General features: G+C 38.6%; 1 non-coding gene across 1 annotated transcript; it reads right to left on the bottom strand.

The window, feature by feature from the left end:
* Positions 1 to 7,952: 7,952 nt before the first annotated feature.
* LOC130971877 (small nucleolar RNA R71) lies at positions 7,953 to 8,060 on the bottom strand. Its single transcript, XR_009083081.1, has one exon. It is a non-coding gene; the product is annotated as a small nucleolar RNA R71 (small nucleolar RNA).

The following is an 8,060-nucleotide window of genomic DNA, read 5'->3' as shown; positions in this document are numbered from 1 at the left end:
ACTCCATCTTTGTGGTGGAAAGAACTTTGCCAAGAAGGCATTGACTAGCTTTTCCCAAGAGTCCAGGCTTTCTTTAGGTTGAGAATCCAACCATATTCTAGCTCTGTCTCTTACAGCAAAAGGGAATAGCATCAGTCTATAGACCTCAGGGTTAACCCCATTAGTCTTGACTGTGTCACAGATTTGCAAGAATTCAGCTAAAAACTGATGAGGATCTTCCTTTGGAAGTCCATGGAACTTGCAATTCTGTTGCATTAGAGAAACCAATTGAGGCTTAAGCTCAAAGTTGTTTGCTCCAATGGCCGGGATAGAGATGCTTCTCCCATAAAAATCAGGAGTAGGTGCAGTAAAGTCACCCAGCACCTTCCTTGCATTGTTGGCATTGTTGTTGTTTTCGGCTGCCATGTGTTCTTCTTCCTTGAAGAATTCGGTCAGGTCCTCTAAAGAGAGTTGTGCTTTGGCTTCTCTTAGCTTTCTCTTCAAGGTCCTTTCAGGTTCAGGATCAGCCTCAACAAGAATGCCTTTGTCTCTGCTCCTGCTCATATGAAAGAGAAGAGAAAAAGAAAATGTGGAATCCTCTATGTCACAGTATAGAGATTCCTTGAAATGTCAGAGGAAAAGAGAAATAGAAAGAAGAAGGAGAAGAAGAATTCGAACTTTAGTTAGATAAGGTTCGAATTGTGCATTCAGAAGGAGTGGTACTCCATAAATAGAAGGATGTGGGAAGGAGGGAAGAGAATTTTCGAAAATTCATTTAAAAGATTTTGAAAACATTTTGAAAATTTGATTGATAATTTTCGAAAATTAAAAGTGAAAAAGAAATCAAGTGATTTTTGAAAAAGATTTTGAAATTAGAAATTAAAAAGATTTGATTGAAAACTATTTTGAAAAAGATGTGGTTAAAAAGATTCAATTGAAAAGTTATGGTTTTAAAAAGATGTGATTGAGAAGATATGATTTGAAAACAATTTTAAAAGATATGATTTGAAAACAATTTTAAAAGATATGATTTTAAAAAAATTAATAACTTGCCTAACAAGAAAAGATATGATTCAAACATAAAACCTTTCTCAACAGAAAAGGCAACAATTTTGAGATGTTCAATCAAATCATTAATTGTTAGTAAGTATCTTTTAAAAAGGAAAGAAATTGATTTTGAAAACATTTGATTGAAGAGATATGATTTGAAAAAGATTTTGATTTTGAAAAACTAAGAAAAAATTGATTTGAAAACAAAATCTTCCTCCTAGCACCATCCTGGCGTTAAACGCCCAGAATGGTATACATTCTGGCGTTTAACGCCCAAAATGCTACCTTTTTGGGCGTTAAACGCCCAACCAGGTGCCCTGGCTGGCACCTGGCTGGCGTTTAAACGCCAGTCTGCCTTCTTCACTGGGCATTTTTGAATGCTCAGCTTTTTCTGTGTAATTCCTCTGCAGTATGTTCTGAATCTTCAATTCTTTGTATCATTGACTTGAAAAGACACAAATTAAAAATATTTTTGGATTTTTTTTTAATAATCAAAATGTGACAAGAATCAAATAACAATGCATGCAAGACACCAAACTTAGCAGTTTGTGTACTACTGACACTAACAATATGAGAATGCATATGAGACACACAAAATGCTTCAAGTCAATAGAATTCAAAGATCAAAACAAAGAAATATATGCATGGATTCGAAAATTATAACAAAAACATGCATTTGACACCAAACTTAGGATGAGACACTAAACTTAAGCAAGAAACATCAAATATTTTTGGTCTTTTTATGATTTTGTAATTTTTTTGTGTTTTTCGAAAATTAAGTAGGAAAAGGTATCAAAATTCTTAATGAGAATTCCAGGAATCAGTGCAGTGCTAGTCTAAGACTCCGGTCCAGGAATTAGACATGGCTTCACAGCCAGCCAAGCTTTCAAAGAAGCTTCGGTCCAAAACACTAGACATGACCAAAGGTCAGCCAAATCTTAGCAGATCACTGCTCCAAGAGCAAAATTGATGAGAATCAACAAGCTCTTGTGGTGATAAGTTGAAACCTCGGTCCAATCAGATTAGACATGGCTTCTCAGCCAGCCAGATTTCAACAAATCATCATGAAACTCTAGAATTCATCTTCAAGAATTTCGAAAAAAATAATACCTAATCTAAGCAACAAGATGAACCGTCAGTTGTCCAGCCTAAACAATCCCGGGCAATAACACCAAAAACTTGATGTTGTTGCCGGATCTTGGCACTGATGTTACCAAAAGCTTGCTCAAAACTTGAACAATCCCCGGCAACGGCGCCAAAAACTTGATGCACGAAATTGTGAACAATACTTTTTTCACAACTCAAATAATCCCCGGTAATGGCTCCAAGAACTTGGTGGCTCAATACCATGGCATTACACAACTTCGCACAACTAACCAGCAAGTGCACTGGGTCGTCCAAGTAATAAACCTTACGTGAGTAAGGGTCGATCCCACGGAGATTGTTAGTATTGAAGCAAGCTATGGTCATCTTGTAAATCTTAGTCAGGCAAACTCAAATGTATATGATGATGAACGAAAATAACATAGAAGATAAGGATAGTGATACTTATGTAATTCATTGGTGTAAGAGCTTCAGACAAGTGTATGAAGATGCCTTCCCTTCCGTCTCTCTGCTTTCCTAATGCCTTCATCCAATCCTTTCTTACTCCTTTCCATGGCAAGCTCGTGTAAGGTTTCACTGTTGTCAGCAGCTACCTCCCATCCGCGCAGTGAAAGCTAATGCACACACTCTGTCACAGTGCTGCCAATCACCGGTTTGGTTCCCTCCCCTACCGGAATAGAATAACTCTTTTGCGTCTGTCACTAACGCCCAGTAGGTTACAGGTTTGAAGCACGTCACAGTCATTCAGTCATTGAATCCTACTCAGAATACCACAGACAAGGTTTAGACCTTCCGGATTCTCTTGAATGCCGCCATCAGGTCCTGCCTATACCACGAAGATTCCGAAGAATCCAAGAGATATTCACTAAGCCTCAGATGCTTGTAGAACAAGAATGGTTGTCAGTCACCTTGTTCATAGGTGAGAATGATGATGAGTGTCAATCATCACCTTCATCAAGTTGAAGAACAAGTGATATCTTGGTAAAAGAACAAGCGGAATTGAATAGAAGAACAATGGTAATTGCATTAATACTCGAGGTACAGCAGAGCTCCACACCTTAATCTATGGTGTGTAGAAACTCCACCGTTGAAAATACATAAGCATAAGGTCTAGGCATGGCCGAATGGCCAGCCTCCCAATGATCTAAGATAGCATAAAACTCAAAGATAGCTACCAAGATCTAGATGTTCTAATACAATAGTAAAAGGTCCTACTTATAGAAAACTAGTACATAGATGAGTAAATGACATAAAAATCCACTTCCGGGCCCACTTGGTGTGTGCTTGGGCTGAGCAATGAAGCAATTTCGTGTAGAGACTCTCCTTGGAGTTAAACGCCAGCTTTAGTGCCAGTTTGGGCGTTTAACTCCCAATTAGGTGCCAGTTCCGGCGTTTAACGCTGGAATTTCTTGAGGTAACTTTGAACGCCGGTTTGGGCCATCAAATCTTGGGCAAAGTATGGACTATTATATATTGCTGGAAAGCCCAGGATGTCTACTTTCCAACGCCGTTAAGAGCGCGCCAATTGGGATTCTGTAGCTCCAGAAAATCCACTTTGAGTGCAGGGAGGTCAGAATCCAACAGCATCTGCAGTCCTTTTGAGTCTCTGGATCAGATTTTTGCTCAGGTCCCTCAATTTCAGCCAGAAAATACCTGAAATCACAGAAAAACACACAAACTCATAGTAAAGTCCAGAAAAGTGAATTTTAACTAAAAACTAATAAAAATATACTAAAAACTAACTAGATTATATCAAAAACCTACTAAAAACAATGCCAAAAAGTATACAAATCATCCGCTCATCAAGGAGGTTCCCCCAAATATCCTCCAAAGCAGCGACAAAGGCCTGCTCGACCTCGTCTAACATCTCCCAGCTATACTGATGAGCGGATAATTTGTATGCTTTTTGGCAGTGTTTTTAGTATATTTTTAGTATGATCTAGTTAGTTTTTAGTATATTTTTATTAGTTTTTAATTAAATTTCACTTTTCTGGACTTTACTATGAGTTTGTGTGTTTTTCTGTGATTTCAGGTATTTTCTGGCTGAAATTGAGGGACCTGAGCAAAAATCTGATCCAGAGACTCAAAAGGACTGCAGATGCTGTTGGATTCTGACCTCCCTGCACTCGAAGTGGATTTTCTGGAGCTACAGAAGCCCAATTGGCGCGCTCTCAACGGCGTTGGAAAGTAGACATCCTGGGCTTTCCAGCAATATATGATAGTCCATACTTTGCCCAAGATTTGATGGTCCAAACCGGCGTTCAAAGTCACCTCAAGAAATCCCAGCGTTAAACGCTGGAACTGGCACCCAAATGGGAGTTAAACGCCCAAACTGGCACCAAAGCTGGCGTTTAACTCCAAGAAGAGTCTCTACACGAAATTTGCTTCATTGCTCAGCCCAAGCACACACCAAGTGGGCCCGGAAGAGGATTTTTATGTCATTTACTCATTTCTGTACACCTTAGGCTACTAGTTTTCTATAAGTAGGACCTTTTACTATTGTATTTACAATCTTTGGATTTTTGATCCTTTGATCACTTTGGGGAGGCTGGCCTCACGGCCATGCCTAGACCTTGTTCTTATGTATTTTCAACGGTGGAGTTTCTACACACCATAGATTAAGGTGTGGAGCTCTGCTGTACCTCGAGTATTAATGCAATTACTATAGTTCTTCTATTCAATTCCGCTTGTTCTTTTACCAAGATATCACTTGTTCTTCAACATGATGAAGGTGATGATTGACGCCCATCATCATTCTCACCCATGAACAAGGTGACTGACAACCATTCTTGTTCTACAAGCATCTGAGGCTTAGTGAATGTCTCTTGGATTCCTGATTGCACGATGCATGGTTGATCGCCTGACAACCGAGTGCTCGCCTGACAAACGAGCCAACCATTCCGTGAGATCAGAGTCTTCGTGGTATAGGCAAGAACTGATGGCAGCATTCAAGAGAATCCGGAAGGTCTAACCTTGTCTGTGGTATTCTGAGTAGGATTCAATGATTGAATGACTGTGACGTGCTTCAAACCTGTAACCTACTGGGCGTTAGTGACAGACGCAAAAGAGTTATTCTATTCTGGTAGGGGAGGGAACCAAACCGGTGATTGGCAGCACTGTGACAGAGTGCGTGCATTAGCTTTCACTGCGCGGATGGGAGGTAGCTGCTGACAACAGTGAAACCTTACACGAGCTTGCCATGGAAAGGAGTAAGAAGGATTGGATGAAGGCATTAGGAAAGCAGAGAGACGGAAGGGAAGGCATCTTCATACACTTGTCTGAAGCTCTTACACCAATGAATTACATAAGTATCTCTATCCTTATCTTTTATGTTATTTTCGTTCATCACCATATACATCTGAGTTTGCCTGACTAAGATTTACAAGATGACCATAGCTTGCTTCAATGCTAACAATCTCCGTGGGATCGACCCTTACTCACGTAAGGTTTATTACTTGGACGACCCAGTGCACTTGCTGGTTAGTTGTGCGAAGTTGTGTAATGCCATGGTATTGAGCCACCAACGTTCTTGGAGCCATTACCGGGGATTATGAGAGTTGTGAAAAAGTATCGTTCACAATTTCGCGCACCAAGTTTTTGGCGCCGTTGCCGGGGATTGTTCAAGTTTTGAGCAAGCTTTTGGTAACAATGCCTGGGATTGTTCTAGTTTGGACAACTAACGGTTCATCTTGTTGCTTAGATTAGGTATTTATTTTTTTTTCGAAATTCTTGAAGATGAATTCTAGAGTTTCATGATGATTTGTTGAAATCTGGCTGGCTGAGAAGCCATGTCTAATCTCATTGGACCGAGGTTTCAACTTATCACCACAAGAACTTGTTGATTTCTTATCAATCTTGCTTTTGGAGCAGTGATTTGCTAAGGCTTGGCTGGCCTCTGGCCATGTCTAGTGTTTTGGACCGAAGCTTTCTTTGAAAGCTTGGCTGGCTGTGAAGCCATGTCTAATTCCTGGACCGGAGTCTTAGACTAGCATTGCACTGATTCCTGGAATTCTCATTAAGAATTTTGATGCCTTTTCCCATTTAATTTTCGAAAAACACAAAAAAAAAAAAATTTACAAAATCATAAAAAGACCAAAAATATTTGATGTTTCTTGCTTAAGTTTAGTGTCTCATCCTAAGTTTGGTGTCAAATGCATGTTTTTGTTATAATTTTCGAATCCATGCATATATTTCTTTGTTTTGATCTTTGAATTCTATTGACTTGAAGTATTTTGTGTGTCTCATATAGTGACAGTAGTATACAAACTGCTAAGTTTGGTGTCTTGCATGCATTGTTAATTGATTCCTTTTGCATTTTGATTATTAAAAATCCAAAAATATTTTTAATTTGTGTCTTTTCAAGTCAATGATACAAAGAATTGAAGATTCAGAACATACTGCAGAGGAATTACACAGAAAAAGCTGAGCATTCAAAAATGCCCAGTGAAGAAGGCAGACTGGCGTTTAAACGCCAGCCAGGGTACCTGGTTGGGCGTTTAACGCCCAAAGAGGTAGGATTTTGGGCGTTAAACGCCAGAATGTATACCATTCTGGGCGTTTAACGCCAGGATGGTACTAGGGGGAAGATTTTGTTTTCAAATCAATTTTTTTTAGTTTTTCAAAATCAATCTTTTTCAAATCAAATCTTTTCAATCAAATGTTTTCAAATCAATTTCTTTCCTTTTTAAAAGATACTTACTAACAATTAATGATTTGATTGAACATCTCAAAATTGTTGCCTTTTCTGTTGAGGAAGGTTTTATGTTTGAATCATATCTTTTCTTGTTAGGCAAGTCATTAATTTTTAAAATCATATCTTTTCAAATTGTTTTCAAATCATATCTTTTAAAATTGTTTTCAAATCATATCTTCTCAATCACATCTTTTTAAAACCATAACTTTTCAATTAAATCTTTTTAACCACATCTTTTTCAAAATAGTTTTCAATCAAATCTTTTTAATTTCTAATTTCAAAATCTTTTTCAAAAATCACTTGATTTCTTTTTCACTTTTAATTTTCGAAAATTATCAATCAAATTTTCAAAATGTTTTCAAAATCTTTTAAATGAATTTTCGAAAATTCTCTTCCCTCCTTCCCACATCCTTCTATTTATGGAGTACCACTCCTTCTGAATGCACAATTCGAACCTTATCTAACTAAAGTTCGAATTCTTCTTCTCCTTCTTCTTTCTATTTCTCTTTTCCTCTGACATTTCAAGGAATCTCTATACTGTGACATAGAGGATTCCACATTTTCTTTTTCTCTTCTCTTTCATATGAGCAGGAGCAGAGACAAAGGCATTCTTGTTGAAGCTGACCCTGAACCTGAGAGAACCTTGAAGCGAAAGCTAAGAGAAGCCAAGGCACAACTCTCTTTAGAGGACCTGACCGAATTCTTCAAGGAAGAAGAACACATGGCAGCCGAAAACAACAACAATGCCAACAATGCAAGGAAGGTGCTGGGTGACTTCACTGCACCTACTCCTGATTTCTATGGGAGAAGCATCTCTATCCCTGCCATTGGAGCAAACAACTTTGAGCTTAAGCCTCAATTGGTTTCTCTAATGCAACAGAATTGCAAGTTCCATGGACTTCCAATGGAAGATCCTCATCAGTTTTTAGCTGAATTCTTGCAAATCTGTGACACAGTCAAGACTAATGGGGTTAACCCTGAGGTCTATAGACTGATGCTATTCCCTTTTGCTGTAAGAGACAGAGCTAGAATATGGTTGGATTCTCAACCTAAAGAAAGCCTGGACTCTTGGGAAAAGCTAGTCAATGCCTTCTTGGCAAAGTTCTTTCCACCACAAAGATGGAGTAAGCTTAGAGTGGAAGTCCAAACCTTCAGACAGAAGGATGGAGAATCCCTCTATGAAGCTTGGGAAAGATACAAACAATTAATCAGAAGATGTCCTTCAGACATGCTT

This window comes from Arachis stenosperma, chromosome 3 (assembly GCF_014773155.1).
Source record: "Arachis stenosperma cultivar V10309 chromosome 3, arast.V10309.gnm1.PFL2, whole genome shotgun sequence".
NCBI lineage: Eukaryota > Viridiplantae > Streptophyta > Magnoliopsida > Fabales > Fabaceae > Arachis > Arachis stenosperma.
Note: the sequence above shows the minus strand (reverse complement) of the source record. Positions and strands in the feature narration are given on the sequence as shown.